General features: G+C 33.4%; 1 protein-coding gene across 1 annotated transcript in view; it reads right to left on the bottom strand.

Moving 5' to 3' along the window:
- The window catches only part of LOC137402059 (uncharacterized), a 263,439-nt gene that overhangs the window by 132,479 nt on the left and 112,239 nt on the right, over positions 1 to 18,721 (bottom strand). The gene's annotated exons all lie outside the window — the stretch shown is intronic.

Genomic DNA, 18,721 nt, shown 5'->3' with positions numbered 1-18,721 from the left:
TTGTAATCTACACGTAATAGAGTTTCTTTCTTCTCTAGTTGGTTTGTTACTTGATATTATATCACTACTACAAATTTTAGACAACTGGATGTATTCCTGATGCTGATATAAAAACTTTAACCGTTGGTGAGATTCTAGTTGAGAGGACAACTTCAGAGATTAATGAGCTGGTACAAGTGTTTGAGTTAAAAGTGAATGTAAGTCTATATATTGTTGTTGAAGGTGTATTTTAAGGCATCTCATTAGTTGTTCTAGAGACTTCCATAACTCTGACAACTTAGGCAATGATCTATTAATATAATACTAGTACTATAGAAGTTTCGTGGGTAGAAATAAAGATTATCATCTGCAATCGCTCAAAATTATTCATCAATGCAGCAAGCTGGTGGCGTTGTACAGTTGGTAGTAGAACTGGCTGCTTAGTGGAATATCTGATTTTAATTTCTGTGTGATGCATTTTTTTGTAACATCTAGATGTGGCATCGGATAGATAGTAATGATGTTTATTATAGCAAAGATTATTTAATGCGTACTGTTCATTTCTATGTTCAGCCAAAAATATTAATACATATGCAATTTTCAAGATAAGGCAGGTAGCCTTCTCGAAATGTTAGTTAAGCATATTATAATTTTTTGACAGTTTTTTTAAACTATTAAGTTGCAAATAGCAATACCTACCGCATAAGATAAAATTTAAAAATTGGATGCATGCTAATATGTCATCTGAAAACACTATTTTGTCATTACATAATGTGACTGCGTGACTGTACTCTTACTACAGGGCAGATCTGTGAACCTGATGATTGTAAACAATTGGACTGATGGGGAATTGGATGGCCAGCCAGACTACAACTCTCTACTTTACTACCTGAGGGTTGTAGAGAGTCAGATTCAAGGTGACACAGAAAGCACAATATGTGTCATTGAATCGTAAGTAGCATCAGATAGGCAAATAAGAGGCTTATATTACTTGTGTGTTACTCACAGTGCTGCTGTTTATTGCACGCCCTTTGGTAACTTGCCAGTTTTTTCTTAACAGCCTTTGAGCACCTCATGTAAATTTACTATTCAATAAAACAATTGTGGGTGTCATAAACATACATGTAGATCTTAATCAAGAAGATTATTTGAACAAATATTTTCTAAAGCTCTCAACAATACTTGTTACTTTTAGTTTTTACAACACAATCATGTCTCCGACCAGACTAGGCAAAAGCAAAAAGAGTCTTCTGAAACCTTTCCCAAATTTCATTGAAAAGATAATATTTTCTTGAACAATTAACCATTTTTGTTCAGTTAGTGGTATTTACATCAATTTAAATGTTTGTATTCAACCTGCCTTATTTTACAGATGGTCTACACATCTTTCAATCAAAAGCATGAAAATTTTAATTGAAATGAATGATACAATAAAGCGATCTTAACCAAAGCTTTAATGTTTCCATTAAGTTATAACAGATTTAAAAACACAGGCAAAGACGGTATTCAATAAATTAGGTTGTTGAAACTAGTTTCAAAAAAAGGTATACAACGCAAGCAATTTAAACAAAAGTGTTTGGAGGCTCAGCTTTTATTTGAACATTGCAAAATTAAAAATTATTTCATTATGGAATTTCTGCAGGTAAATTCAAAATGTTATTGTGACAAGTAGGAAAAAAAGTTAACAGAATGTCAAATACAAGTGGGAAGTTTTACGAACAATTCTAAATCGAGATTTCCGCAGTTCCAATCTCACTACCAGAGCCATAGATGTAGAGAACACCAAAATTACAGATTCTTCTGAGTTTTCTGAATGTATTTACAACTATTTTAGCAATGATGAAATGGATCTCGCACACAAATTTCCTAAATACAATGTAACTTTTGAATTCTTTCTACAACAAGTACCAAAATCTAACACTGAATTTTAGTTTAAACAGATCTTAGAGGATAATAGATTAAAAGTGATAAACCATTTGACCATACAAAAGCAATAGAATGGGATAATCTTTCTGTTAAACGGTTGAAAGAATATTCTTTTTTTTCCTTATCATTATCACAGACCTTAATAATATAATAATTCTGAAAATTGCCAGAGTGTTTAAAGATTGCAAAAAAATATTCTCTCTACAAACAAAAGTAGCAAAACACATCCCAGTATAATTAGGCAACTTATAAACTACCTGTTTTAAAAAAAAGAAGAATACTTTAGAGAAATTAATGCATATACTTGCATTACCTACCAGCTGTGTTACCCGGCATTGACTGAGTAATAAAAAAGTATTTGATCATAAAATTGATTTATATCTAACATATAACAATATTTGTCATTCTAACTTTCAAATTGTATATCATGATAAAAATTTTGTTACATAGCTTCTGATGGAGTAGTAACATTTTTTATACACACACTGCTATGCAAAAATTGGTATTATCAATTCAACATATTCAATGTTTTTATTTTGTTTGCTCAGTTTGTATTAATTGTATTCTTACCGGATCATCTTTTTTGTAATCGTAGCAAAACAGACTTAATTTAGCTATTACTTGCTAATTATGTCAAATTTACATCTAAACTTTTTTAAAGTGGTTTTATTTTTTTAATTTATTTGACTTGCATAAAGCATTTTCTTCATGATATGAAATTTGAAAGTTAGAATGGCAAATTTTTTTTGTGTTAAATACAAATAAATTTTGTGTTCAGAATATTTTTAATTACCCGGACAACGCTGGGTAGTACAGCTAGTGTTGATATAAAAATGTAAATATAAGAGAAGTGAAGAGTAACTGATACTTCTTATCTTACACAATAGTCCATTAAATCTTACATACAATGTAACAGCTAATCTTAAATAAATTTTACAAATGTTTGTTGCTAAATGTGAAATTAATCACGATTAACTAATTGGTTAGATTTAAATGAAAAGGTTTGTAAGTTAATAAACAAAGCAGGCACTGATAAGAACTTTTGTGAAACACGGGTGTAACAACTTTGTTGAGGAGAAAGAAAAATGTGCTTGTTCATTTGTTGAGGAAAGAAAAATGTGCTTGTAAATGTACTATAGTGCTATTAAAACAAACGTTTAATAACAAATTGAAAATTACTCATATGATCAAAGATGTTTTAAATAGAACTAAAAAATAACATAAAAGCTGTAAACTAATATAAGAAAAAATTTTGTTTGGAACACATGAATGTGGAACGCAAAGTACCAAACAAAAATCAAGGAAACACAATGTAGCTGGAAAAGATTACGGAACAGATTATTTGATACAATTTATGCAAATATCAAAAACAAAATAAAAATCAGTACGACCAAATGAAAAGCGCTCCAATTGCTAATTATTTATTTCGAGAGAAATGCTTGTTGATACAACTTGGCAAAGAGCATCGTGTTTATAGGGTCATAGTAACCCGTGAGCGCATTGTATCAATAAATAAGCCTACGTCATTTAGCTAATATTTTATCATTAAATGAGTTGGTTTGCAAAACCGGTTTACTGTAACGGATGACGCTGAACTCGCCATGACGAGCAACGGATATCTCCTAATAACGTATATCATTGCTACACAAATCGTCAAATTTTAAGTTGTTAGATAAGCTATGGTCAATATTTTGGGCTGAAAAAACTTGCCTTACCAAAATAAAGTCGAAGAACCATCATGCCACATATACATACATGTAGGTGCAAAAATATTTCTTCACCGAAGCTTCATTATGTGTGGGTGCAATGCTAAAATAATAGCTATACCTTGGCAATCAAAATGGCGAATACACAAATACACGAATACACATACGACAAATTTTGAAAAATATATATATAGATTTGTATATACACAATATATACATTTATACATATATATATAAATATACACACTTGTCTATCAAAATTTCTTAAATTTTGTTGTCTTTCTTCTGTCGTCTGTCGTTTTTCCGTCGGTATGTCCAGCTAAAGCTAATTAAAACTTGGAATTAAAATTCAGTCTCCTGATGAATTTGAACTCATGGATTTGTGTCTGCAAATCTGTTAACCATGAGTCCACCAATAAGTTACGCAAAGCATACTGATCAAAAATACTATCATATACCATGTAGTGTTTAAACAGACTAAGTTATGTATTATTTGAAACTCTATGAATTTTGTTAACTCTATGAAATGTGATGTTTTTTTGCGTTTTTGTGATCTTCTATTTCCGTCTCTCCGTAAGGTTAAAATGATAAATCCTGGTGAAGGTAAGTAGTTTTTACATGGGCCAATGTTATTAACTTGAAAATAAATGGCTTTTCAAATATCTCACCATTATGTCAGAAAAAAAACACTACGGTATCGTATTTGTATATTTGTACCCATGTCAAGAGGTACCAGTATTGCCGTATTCAATGTTTTAATAGATACCTTTTGGTGGAACAGTAACTTTTTGGTACACACACATCAAACAACACCACACCACGCCACTCACACACTGCTAGGCAATAATTGTTATTATCAGTTAAGCATATACATGATTTTTATTTTGTTTTCTCATTTCGTATTATTTGAATCATTACTAAATCAACTTTTTGCAATCATGGCAAAACAGACCTAATTTAGCTATGACTTGCTAATTATTTAACATTTATATCTAAATCCTTTTATAGTTGTTTTTTTGATTTATTTGACCTGCAGAAAACATTTTTCTCATACATGTATGTAAAGATTAAAAGTTAGAAAGGCAAATGTTGTTATACAGATTTTGATACAGGCACAGTACAGATGGTTTTTTCGGTTTGTCAAAAACTTTCAATCTGGTCGATCGCACCATTTTTCTTAACAAACATAAATTTCACCACTTTTCTAATGATTCTTGCAATTTCATACCAAATATTTAACCAATCATTTAAAATATGTGAATAATGATAACACATCTTCATTCCTAAAACCTGTAAAAATTGATGTTTCACAATTTTCTTTCATGAGCCTACTTTTCTTCATTGTATTTATTTATGATCAGGTGAATTGTGCTCCTTCGCTAAATTGCATACCTGTTGCTGACAATAAAACTGTTTTGATTTAAAATTTTACAAACTGAATTAGAGAAAATTGAAAAATGGTGCATGGCAAACAATCTCGCCCTAATTAGCCAAAAACCTTATTTATAAAATTTTACAACCTTCAAAAACAATTGCCCGATTCATGTGGTTTAATCTTCATTAACAAAATGACAATTTCCGCAAAAGGATCATACACAGCCTACAGAAATAGCAGCTGATCATAAAATCATTTCAAAGCCATTTTCCAAAATTAAAGTAAATTAAAATGTGTACCTTTGATGAAGTACCATTTGAAAGGGCAATTTGACACCAAAACAATGATTAATCTGTAATTTATTTTTTTAACTTATACTGCTTTATGGAAAAAAGTTTAGGCCATACCGGCTCAACAGTGTTTGGAAATATTTTAGTATTACACAAAGCTACTGTAAAGATTATCTGAAAAAATAAATCGGAGGCATCAGTTACTGTAATTATCAGCTTTTTTGAGCATTTTTCCGTGTGACAATACTTGTCGAATTGCAGCTTGTGCTACATTTCATCAATGATTTGAAATTTGTTTATTATTGAAATATACTGATTGATCCCAATTATTGACCCAGACTAAACTTAAAAGATTTGAACATTATAGTTATTTAAAGTTGTTACATTTTTAGTTCTTCAACTTTGCAAGATTTAGACAATATTTAAAACACTGTCAATTTTTTTTGTAGCGCGAACATTAAAAGCAATGCTTTTAAAAACATAATACTTTAACCTTGTAAAGGTCAAAAGTCAATGTTGCGCACTGCAGCTTAATTACTCAATAAATCTCTATATGACTTTTATAACTTTGGTTCAGATGTAATAAAAGTAAAGCTGGCTGAGTGTTTGTGGGTGGCCAATAACTGCATTGCTATTGATGTTCATTCATCTGTGTGATGTCATAACTGTGTGTGTTTTTTAGTAAACTGCCTATGAACGGTCCTGCCGCTAATCATCAACTACCAAACAGTACCTTTTGCTTTGTGTTTGTATTTTTGTTGTTTTTTACGCTTCAGCTGTAAACTAAATGCAATGAAACATTGCGAGTGCACGTAAACTCGTAGGCGACTGTCAATTTCACACTCACTCGCGCACAATTATCAATTTTCAAACCATTGGAAAAGCTGGGAAATTATGCATTTTTATTAGTATTGCCATTTTAAGAACACTAGTGCACCAATAAAAAAACTGCGAAGACCTCTTTTTCCAATTCAATTTTTTTTAATGTTAGTCCCAGTACAGTGAATAAATTTGATCGAGCATTCACACAAAAGTTTTATTTTTTTAAATTTCAGAGAGAGATTGGGAACAGCAAGGTTCTTTGTGGCAGCCTACAATGCTATTGAGAAAGTTAGAGCTGAAATGATGGTAGATGTGTATGGTGCTTTCCTGGCTGTGCAAATTAAGGAAACCATCTCTCATTTTACTCTGGTAAGTAACAAGCTATCTTAGGACTTAGCAAACAAGTTCCTTTGACTGGCGCACAGCATATTTACTTTATATAATAGCAAAATAATTTCTCTGAGACCAACTTCATATGCTAACTGCTTAGTTAAAATCTTGCCTTTGCAGTGTATAGCTAGTACAACTTGTGCTATTCATTAAGCTACCATTTATGAAGAATGTTTCTGTTTAGGTTTCAAAAAGTAATGAATGTTTGTATAGGACAGTCTAAAGTCGTGGTCACGCGAAGGCCGCACCGACTTAGGTTTGGTTTGGTTCGGAGGTTGTTTTACTTCGGTTTGGCTAAGCCACATGTCACATGGCATCCGAAATCACTTTGCTTTTTAGATACTAGTGCTGCACGATAACACGATATAATTCGATATGACGATATATTTCAGTAGATGATTTTATATTTGATCAGTTTTCAAGTCAATATGAATATTGAAGCCGATATTTTATCAAATTATCGACAGACTTTATTTTGCAAACACGGAATAGTCTATTTTCTTTATTGCAACGAGGTGACAAATCCTTTTTTTCAACCGATATTAACCAATATCCTCTCACATCGTTCATGTTAAAGTCTAAACACTATATATCAAAAGAAAACAACTCCAATGTCCAATATTTTTTGATATTCGATATATTTTGAGACCAAATAATCGAATATACATGCAAAGATATCGTGCAGCACTACTAGATACCTTACGCATGGAGACAAGACACTGTTTCATTGTTTCATTGGTAGTTTTCATGTATTTGAGCTAAATATTTCTACTGTAAACCAAAAACTTTGAAGAACATTTATTAATTATAACTACGCAGCAAACTTATCCAAAGAGAGTTAAGCTGCTCAAAATAAATTACCCGATACAAAAATTTTGCCAATCCTTCCCATCAACAAAATTATATTTTTTGTTAACATAAGAATATTTTTCTATGCTGAGTACATAACGAACAAAAACAATCTTCATCATAGCACTGTGGTTTTACATAACTAAATCAGTCAACGATTCTTTATCAGGATGGGTATGACACATTACTTTTATTCTACACAAAAGAAAACCACAAACATTATCTTACATTGATGCCAAACTTACGTGCAACATCTTACATTTATGTAACACAATCACAAGTCCAGGTGAGCCTTGTCAAAAATTGCTTCAGGTTGATCATTTAACGAAATAAAAATATCCTCCCATTTCTTTTTTAACTTTGCTCACACCCACAGATGAAGAAATGTGTCCCGTGCTCGATAGAAATAATTTTAACCAGCCAATAAGAGCAAGGGTTTGGCAACGAGACTTTGAGCATGACTAAAATGGGTTGTTTCGGCCAGAAATGTCTTCGGCCAAACAGTTTACAGCTGACAGCAACATCGTTTTGCATCGTTTAATTTGTTTCAGCTCTCGTGTGACCACCCCTTCACACTAATACTGATATCTATGTTATATTGTATTACCAGGTTTGCTTATGGTCTTTAGTCAAACAAAATGAACTGGCTTGCTTGTATTTTTGACATAACCACTACCACTCTTTTCTATATAACGTTGTATTCACCACAATAAACACTGTGAAACCAGTTTAAATTTATTATTCTTTCAACCATTTTAAGTTATAATTTATTCTCTTTTTACAGGAGGACTACCTGTATCTCTACAATATGTTGCTCACTTTCACAAGTGCCTGAAATTTAAGACAATCTCTAACAGAATAACTCATCTTCAGTTATTAGTCTCTCTGGTTTCTTGATGCTTGAGTATTATGTGTATGCTCTTTTAACATCACATTTTACACAAACAACTGAGTGGTATCACATTTACTTTACTACTAGCTCGCACTTAAGAAAAATGGTTGTAACCTGAAGTTGTGCTATCATGTACTGAGCTATGAATACTTATTTTACATACTAACCAGGTTTTCCTAAATAATAAAATAAATTTATTGATGTTTATATTGTCCAAAGTTATATATCTTTTTTATCAGTATTTAACACTTATAAATATTTTTCATTCTTATTTTGACTGTGTTATCCTGTTGTATGAGTTTTATCTGCTGGCTCACTAAACACAACATTTTAACATTTGCAACGTTTATAGAAGCACACTTAAGTTTTATCTAGCTGCATTCCTACCGACTGTGGCAACTTGGGATAGCATTAACTTAAGTTAAAACTCATGGTTCACCGATCATCTCATATTGTATTAAAATGTTGAGGTACCCAAACACATCTATGGCATTTTTTATGAATAATCTTTTCTTCAGGTGTTTCACATACAAAAAGATTCTGCTAGCTACATATTTTAAATTCTGTTGCACAAAATATTATATTACGAGTGCTTATATGCACTTCAGCAACTATCTTGTAATAAGGTAGTCAGTCACAAAATATCAACATGCCAGTTAAAGATTTTGTGCAGCTTGTTTTAGCAGTGTTCTGGCTGAGGAGAATTCTTATGCAAAGACATAGCGCTCAACAAGTTAGTAATTATAGAGTTGTGCTACTACGCAGCCTCAGAGAAAACAACTCAATTAATTTATTTACCCTAAACATGTGTTCAATGCTACAATAAATTAATTTGTAATTAGTACAAGCAATGACATCTGCGTTATCAAACCTGAAGTAAATTTGGTTTGGGGTAATTGAGCTTAAACAAGAATGTGATCTTAGACTTACGAGTTAGTACAGAAGAGATTTCTGAAGGCTAAAATTATAACATTTTGATATAAACCTTCAATCAAGCATGAAGGCAACACAGCCCATGAAAAGATATTGCGCTATCAATTTGACACAAAATGAATAAGCTACAGAGACTCTAAAAAGGTATACTAAGGACTAAATAAAAGTGTTGTCTAGGTTTGCAATGCAAATGGTATACAGCTTTATTATACAAAATATTAATAGCACAAGGAAATGAAAAGTAGCTTTACTATATATTACCAATAGCCACTAGCAAGTCTGTATAGAGTATTTACTGTGCACTCAACCTCTGACAGTTAACTGTGAATTAGAAGATGATTAGGTGTGCTGATAAAGCACAGATAACAAACATTTGTACGATTATTCATGAATACTGAAAGTTGGTAGATGAATGTGGTTGTCGGTGTTTGGCTACTAACCTGAGTAACGCAAATTTGAGTCCATTAAATAGCAATATTTTAGCCTAACTTCTGGTTTGTTTGTTTGTATTTTTATCAAAGAATCAAAAAAAAACATAATAGAAAAATCAATCTATATTTAATGATGAGGGCCCGCATGCACAATAGCGTAGCTAGTCGAGGTGCAGAGCCCGGGTAGACAGTCGACAAAAACCAAAGATCATTTACTACAAAAAAGCTATGTCAGAGAGTCAAGGAGCCATTGTTTTAGAGTAGTTTGAAAAACAGTGTGATTTTCAATCCGCCTCAATCCGACCGGCAGTCCGTTCTAGGCAGCCGCCAGCTGGTAACCACAACGCCTGTGGCCAACAGCGGAGGTCGAAGGGGGCAAGGAAAGAGAAGATTGAGAGTTTCTGGTATCATAAGGTGGACCTGGCTTAGATTTAACATAGCTTTTAAATTCAGAATGAGCAAACGTGCAAATAAGTAAAATATATAATTCATGAATAGGTAGAATATTTGCTTTTTTGTAAAGATCAGAAGTATGATAGGTGGGAGGTTTACTAAAAATTATTCTCAATAGTCGATTTTGAATTACAAAAATTTTATTTAGGTGACTCCGTGGTGCATTTCCCTAAGCCTCAATACAATAGATAATTTTACTGTTGATCAGACTGTTGTAAAGCAAAATCAAAACATTTTTAGGTAATAATCCTGATGGTATATTCTAATCTTGACTTTGGACAGACATAGATAGAGACATTGTTCGTATTGTAGTAGTCATTAAAAGCAGCACAAAAACTGAGTGAGAAGAATTTTTTTGAAACTATTGGATGTACTTGAGCTTAACAATGCAGTCAATTTATCGGTGAATAGTATTTTCAGGTGCGCGCTACAATTATTGTAAAGAGTCAACAAGTTACCAACCATGACCTCTCATTTCTATACACTAACCAATTACTAAATGCTAGTGATATTCTTTATGTTTTGTTTTTGATAGTTAGAAATATGATTCACTGCATAGTTTTGCATGTTATGCTTGTCTTATAGCAACATGTCACTGTGGCTAGCCAACAAAGTATAAACACACACGGTAGCTTATTATTAAAAAACAGCTGAGATTTTCAAACCTTAAATGAGCTAATTTGAGCTAAAGAATGTTGTGTAGGTTAAATGCGTTTGAATGAAATAAGACGAGTGAGATTGCGTTTGTGTATGAAGACCATTAGCTCACAATGAGCATTAATAGAATAATAGAGAGCAAGAAGGAAGTTAAACAGAGTAAATATTCATTGTGCATGCATAGCTTATATCCACAAGATTATCAGCACAGCTTTAGCGAACAACGTTTCAGTAAACATGGCAGCTGGGGAGAAGTCTAGATCGCTCTACACAATGCTGTTATGGATGTTTCTGTGTTGCTCTGGTATGTTGAAGTAGTTTGTATTAGTTAGTTGTTTTGCATCTATTTAACATAAATCTTTATAAGAGGTTATTTGTATATAGGAGGAGGATTTGTATATTGTATAAGGACATATTGTCATCACACTAGTAGTGTTGCTACTCAATACAACTCAGCTGAATCATGCTTGTTTCTTTTCTATTTTAAAACTTATTAGATTTGTATAGTAATAACAGATTTTTGTGGATTTTAGACAAAAATTCTACAAGCTTTACCAAAAGTTATCAGTATTTTTCTATCATTCAGACTTTTCTTTTGTTTCACGTGATTTGAATGTCAGGGTGTTTGAAGATTAAAATAGATAAAACTTGATCACGGGTAAAATGCTCAAAACAAACAAAGTGTGAACATCAAATCTAAAGTTCCAAATAATCTGACAGAATAAATCCTCAAAATTCTCCAATTTAAACGCAATGGTTGGTATCACATAGTGCTGCAATGACAGTGAGTGACATCATTTCGTGCGTATATTTATTCAAGCATTTTAACCACGATCAAGTTCAATCAACTTATTATTGAAACATCCTGACCTTCAGAACACCTCACGCGTAAAATAATTTTGTGCAAAATCATCTTTAAATGTTTGTGATAGTAAAATAGACATGTGTATAAACACTGTAAAGTTCTTTTCCATGCTAGGTCTAATTGAGTTGATGTCAATTACATATTCACTGCATGTTTCAGTGTATCAAGTACAAAGTCAGCAGATTTCTGTGTTGTACAAGAGCTGTTCATCCAGCAGTCAGTTGAGCAGCAAGTCTGGGTGTGAGAAAGCTATTGATGGGCTCGTTACGACCAGCTTCAGATCTGAGCAGGACTTACGACAGTGGTGGAAGGTTGAATTTGCTGGAGATTACTTTGTAGAAAGAGTCAGAGTCTATCAGTCTCCCCTACAGAGTAAGTTTTTTTAAGATGATGGTAGGAAGGATTGCAGGAATATGTGTCAGCATTTAGAACAAATAGTTTTTCTAGAAAAATAATTCGGTATTTCTTTGATCTGTCGAATTTGAATCAATTTTTTATGGCTAGGTATCACCAAATCATTCTTTTTTACTTTCCAACATAATCTTCCTTTGCAACATTTATTTACTTAGGTAGAATACCAGAATGGTGTAATATGTAGCTACTTTGCTTGTGTAGTGCATATTTTTTCCAAAAGACATTAAAACTATGTATTGTAGTGCTAGCTCGAATAGAGAGTCACTACTGTTCAATTGGAAATTATGAGATCACAACTGTATACCAAACAGTGAATAGATAGGTTATACAGATGTATGTAACTCTCCCAAATCTTATCATACAAACTAGTACACTCAGAAATCTATGCACTTATATTCCGTTCAGCCACAAACTTGTTAAATAGTGTTGAGCACAAAGCACAATGTTGAGCGCGGTGTTGATAAGCAAAGCACAAGTAGACTAAAATGAATAACGATGGATTAGCGACTTGTATTTGTTTAGTAAATGTTATAAGAATAGCCATTATCTCAGCATCAGCCTATCTTTCACTCTATCTACATTTTTACTCTCTGTTTAGTTTCTTTCCCTGACATTATTTTTCTTTCTACTCCATTGTCAGTCACCTATGTTTGATAATGTGCAAATAATTCTACCATCTATGGGAAACAAACTGGAGTAAAAAACAATTACATCTACTGGGTTGCTGTCATCTTCTCATGTTCTATCAATTAATGAAGTTTGGTCAATATTTGTCATCAATAAGCTTACATTTTTTGAAAAGCTAATGCCAGAGCCTACTAAAAAAAGCTTAAAAAACATTTTTTGATTAAATTATTAGCTTTTTTATCTATTAGCTATAAAATTTATATTTTCATAGATAATTAAAACTTAACACATAACAAAAAAGGCTCTGTCTATCTGTATGACTGTACTTTACTTCATATAAGCTAAACAAAAGTAATACAAGTTAGTCATGGTAATGAACAGCAAAATAATATAGACAATGATTGAATAGAATGCTGTTATTTTATTAGTAAATTTTGTTATGAAAACATAACAGTCTGGCAAGCACTGTTCAGAAATTAGAAAAACTTACAAATAGATTGGAACTTCAATAATTTTGAAATAAGTTTGAGTTTTCCGTTAAAACAAGCCTCATAATGCCTTTACAATTCTATGAATATGCAAAGGCTGATAAAGTCTAAAAAAATAAAGCACTCATTGTATATTGGTCACTTTCAAAAGTACATTGTTTGGGTGCCTTTCATTTTGGCCAGCTGCTAGTTTAGTTCAGAGCTGATTCATATTTAGGATTTAACTCACTAAATTTGAACAAATCTGCCCAGCCAGCTCAACAATGGTTCGATCAGTTTATTCAAGGTTAGTCACTTTTATTCGAAAATGTTTTTTAACCTTTTCACTGTCTTATTACAAAATCAAATCAATGAATTCTACGGTTAGAGACAGCCTACTTTCGTCATCGACAAACTGTGTTTACATTGTTTCATAAGCCGTAAAACATAATATAAGTAGAACAATAAACTACATATTGTGCTTTCTGCAAATACGCGGTAGTTAAACAAAGTTACATGAAAACCATGACTTTAGTTCAGGGTACTTTTATTGACATGTGTGATGTGCCAACAAAATTACAACATCATTTTATCTAGTCAATACTGAGCAGGAACGTATCTTGTTAGAGTCTGTCACTTATCCATAGCTGTTTACCCATTAGCATTAATACAAACAATAGATGCTAGATATGAGCAATATGCAAAGTAGCCAATATTAGTAGATACGACAATATAAGTTGTTTCTTGGTATACTTAAGAATATGAGACAATTTCTCTATTGAAAGTAGCCTTTTTAAGTCCTAGATCATTGATATAAGGCTACATTGAAATACCTTGACACAAAGAGTTATTTTTTTGGTAATGTGTGGGGGAAATCAGCGGAATACTAGCAGTTAAAGTTTAGACTAAGAATTCACTAACCAACTGAATGCACAACTAGTTGATCAATTTGAAATTATTCGGCTGAGTACCATTGGCACGAAAATAGTCAGCTTGGCTAAAAGGACCAAAGCTACAGAGTTGAAACCATCTCAGCTATGACAGAAAAAGTCAGCTTGGCTAATAAGGCTATAACCGGCTTGGCTAAAGCTAGGAACATTATCGCTCATGTTACTGGAGCTGAGTCGCGTTTGCACGACCAGCTGAGATTGCAGGGACCAAGATTCATTAGCCAAAATCATATTGAAGAAGCCCAGATGAGCAAAAGAGAGCAGAGCGTCTGGAACTCATGCACTACACAGTCAATTTATATATATATATGTATATAGGCCTATATATATATATATATATATATATATATATAAATTGACTGTGTAGTGCATGGGTTCCAGACGCATTACCCGTCTACAGGAGCAGATTCACGGGCAGCATAAGGTTTATTAAGAGTTGTCTTTCATACGGTAAAACAACTCCAAATATGCAGTCACCTCTCCCTCTCTCCGTCTCTCCCCTTTCTCTCCCTCTCTCTCCCTCTCTCCCCTCTTTCTCCCCCTTCTCCTCCTCGCTCTCCCTCTTTCCCCTCTCTCCGTCTCTCCCCTCTCTTTCCCTCTCTCCCCTCTCTCTCTCTCTCCCTCCCTCTTTCTCTCTCTCTCCCTCTCTCTCTCTCTCCCCCCTCTCCTCCTCGCTCTCCCTCTCTCTCTCCTTCGCTCCCTCTCTTCCTCTTTTCTCTCTCTCCGTCTCTCCCTCTCTCCCCTCTCTCTCTCTCTCCTTCTCTCCCTCTTTCCCCTCTCCCCATCTTTCTCATCTCTCCGTCTCTCCCCTCTCTCTCTCTCCCTCCCTCTTCTCCCTCTTTCTCCCCCTCTCTCTCTCTCCCCCCCCTCTCCTCCTTGCTCTCCCTCTCTCTTTCTCTTTCTCTCCCTCTTTCCCCTCTCCCCCTCTCTCGGTCTCTCCCCTCTCTTCCTCCCTCTTCCTCCCTCTCCCCCCTCTTTCTCTCCCTCTCTCTCCCCCTCTCCTCCTCGCTCTCCCTGTCTTTCCCCATCTCTCCTTCTCTCTCCCTCTCCCCCCTCTCCCTCTCTCCCCCCTCTCCTCCTCGCTCTCCCTCTCTCTTTCCCTCCCTCTCTCTCTCCCTTTCTTTTTCTCCCTTAGTTCAACGCAACACATGCGGATAGACAACATTTTTGGTTTTTCTGTCGGGCGTATGAAGAAACAGTTTTCGGCGTGTGCCTACTTTTGAGCAGGCGACGTATAGCTGGTCATGGCTGATGCAGGGTGACAGTAAGTCGATAGCAGCTGCTCTCTTTCTTTTCACAATAGCGTATCACAACGCTCGGAGTACTCATGAAAGTTCTGTAATAGTAAGTTACAGTAGGCCTACTCGTAGCTGGAAAAAAAATTAGTAAATCGGCTGCTGAAGGAAATGAACATGACCCACTATCACGAACAGCGGCAAATTCAACGTTATTAAGTAGTGAAGATGTGGCAATTCATAGACAATACAACATTGTATAAGAAACACTTACCTTTTTGATGTGGAAATTTAGTAGGTGAGAAATGCGTTTTTCCAGTGGCTCCAAGAAACAAACGTTTACGTGACCTTCTCGGTACACGTTGGCAGTAAATATTAATTGCATGTAAATAACTACTCATTAATTTATTTTATTTAATGAATAGTACATTTGTATAGCTGTATAGACACCTTTGTATAGGCCGCAGAACTCAGGAAAGGTGCTTTTAAACACGGGATAAAATTTGCCGTTTAAAAAGCGGGCTTACCGGGGATTTCGGTTAATGCGCTCGAGCGGTGAAAGAAAAACAACAGAATCGCCACACCTTTATATAAGCTGCTTGACTCAAATCGTCAGAGAAAAGTAGCGGCTAATAGTCCATATTACGAAATTACGATATTACGAAATTACCATATTTAGTATTCATATTAGTTCGATTATCTTCGTTCGACCGAATGGAAAAAGAAAGACCGCTCTATAATTTATTTACCGTTACTACACATATTAATTAAATTTGCTTCGTACGATTGAATCGAAAAAAAAAAAGACGGCCATATAATTTATTTATACTGCTCATATTTGGGAGTTATCGGTGACTCAATATATCAAGAAGACAACTCATACTATTAGCATATCAGTATTTATCGTCCATCCCTACGATGAATAGCAGGTTACGCATTATAATAGAGCCGTGTACTAACCGGAGATTCCCGTTAATGCGCCCTAGCGGTGAACAAAACACAGAATAGACACGCCCTTATATAAAAGTAGCGGCTAATAGTCCGAAAAGTACGATACTCTATAAAGCGGACAGACAGATAGACAGACAACGATTGCCGTTTATATAGTAGATATATAGGCTTATATATATATATATAAATTGACTGTGTCGCTAATGACATAATCACACAAGTCGCTAATCATATATATATATGCACATATATATATATATATGTGTATATATATATAATATATATATATATATATATATATATATATATATATATATATATATATATATATACATACACGTATGTAATGTATACTAGCTGTCCTACCCAGCTTTGCCTGGGTAATAAAAAAGTGTTTGGACAGAAAGTTGATTTGAGTTTAACATATACCAACATCTGCCATTCCAACTTCTAAACTACATATCATGAGAGAAACATATTAAGAGAATTAAATTAAGTTTAAATAAATTAAAAGAGAAAATAAAAACAGATGTAAAGGCTTTCAAATTTTGTTAAACAGCAGTAACTTTCAAACTTCATATCATGAAGAAAAAGTCTTGTCCTCAACAACTAAATTGAAAACAAATAAAACAACTGTAAAAGTTTTCAAACAACTGTAAATTTAAAACTCCATAACTTTCAGCTTTTTCGTTGTTCGAGGTCCGAAACATTGTTTCCCATTAAATAAGTGTATGTAAATTTTAATCCATTCCAAAGCGAGAAAACACCTTCGGTAAAATATTTTACATTTTACACTATAAACTGTACTGTTTACTGTATAATATAAACAAAACCGGGTAGATAATGATTGTGTTCAATTTTAATACCAAGTTTTCTAAAAAGAAAACAAAAGTAAACGTTTGTATGTTAAGCATCAAAAGCATCTTAAAGCATCAAAAATATTGAAAGTGAAAATACAATAACAAAATTTGCAGAAATTGATAAGGAAACAATTAAAAAATGCCACAGATCCGATACATCAAAAATCGTTAAAAAAAGAAAATATTAATAGCAATGCCCTGCATATTTTATATTGTTGAAGGAAAATCTTCCTCCACAAAATTTAGGGTTATTTGAATGGATGGGTTTTCTTCCTAGCATATCTTTGATATCTTTGATAGAGGAGACCTCATCCCAGATAATTCCTCTTTTTTATAAAGAATTCATGAAGCGTAAATTGTTTCTCCGTTTATTAACACATGCTTGCATGCTGTTTCTGGAGCTGTTCCAATTCCAATGCGCATGCTCCGGTTTGGTCGAGAACCGAATTTATGTTCGAGATCCGAGACGAACAAATCTCAAAATCTTGGGTAGAAAGCAGAGTTGGTCAAGAACTGAAGTGTTCAAGAACCGAAGTTCTACTGTATATAATCAGTACACAAATCGCCAAATTTCAAGTTTGAGCTTAATTATTGTCAATATCGTGAGACGGAATGAGTTAGCCTTAATGAAAAAAAACCTGAAGAAGCATCACCTTGCATATACTTAGGTCCCAAAATGTTTTTGAGCGAAGGCATTGTAACTCATGAACGCAGGGCTAAAATAATTAACATGCACGTGGTGTATACCGTATATGAAAAAGTCTTTGATTTAATGCGGTTCAAGCTCAGTGGCAGAGCGTCTGGATAAGAAAAATGTCGATGTATTCGTGGTATTTGTCCCGAGTTCCAAGCCGTCAGAACGTGGAATTTTAATATCATTATTTTAAGATCCATAGCCGGAATAAAACACATACACACATACTTTGAGAAATATATATCGACTTGCTATGCTACCCGGTGTTGCTCGGCTGAAAAAAATTCTTTGGAGAGAAAATTGATTTGTATTTAACATATAACGACGTTTGCCATTCTAACTTTCAAACTACATATCATGAGATAAGTGTTTTGTGTAGTTGAACTAGATTAAAAGAGAAAATAAAAACATTTGTAAAGCTTTTACAACTTTTTCAAAAAACTAACAAAAAGTTTTGTGCAGTACAACTAAATTGTAAATAAAACAACTGAAGGTTTTCAAACCACTGTAAATTTAAAATTTCATAACTTCAGCGACGTATGTTTTTTTTTAATAATACATAGTGGAACTACGGTTCTCAAAGATAATCAGTTCCAAAGGTTGTTCGAGATCCGAAACAACTTTTCTCATTGCAATGAATGTGGGTAAACTTTAATTCATTTCATGATGAGAAAACAACTTCAGTAAAGTATTTTACATTTCACACCGTAAACTGTACTGTATACTGCATACTATTAATAAAAACGGGTAGATATAGATCATGTTTAATTTTCATAACAGGTTTTTTATTTATGATGATGGAAAAAGAAAACAAAAGTAAACATTTGGTATATTTTGCTCTTAAAGCATCATGAACATTAAATGTTAAAATACCATGAAATAAATTGCACAAATTGATAAAAAACAGAAAAAAATGCAGCAGATCATTTACATCAAAAATTGTAGGAAAAAAATA

Source organism: Watersipora subatra, chromosome 1 (assembly GCF_963576615.1).
Source record: "Watersipora subatra chromosome 1, tzWatSuba1.1, whole genome shotgun sequence".
Lineage (NCBI taxonomy): Eukaryota > Metazoa > Bryozoa > Gymnolaemata > Cheilostomatida > Watersiporidae > Watersipora > Watersipora subatra.
This window is presented reverse-complemented; position numbering and strand designations above follow the sequence as displayed.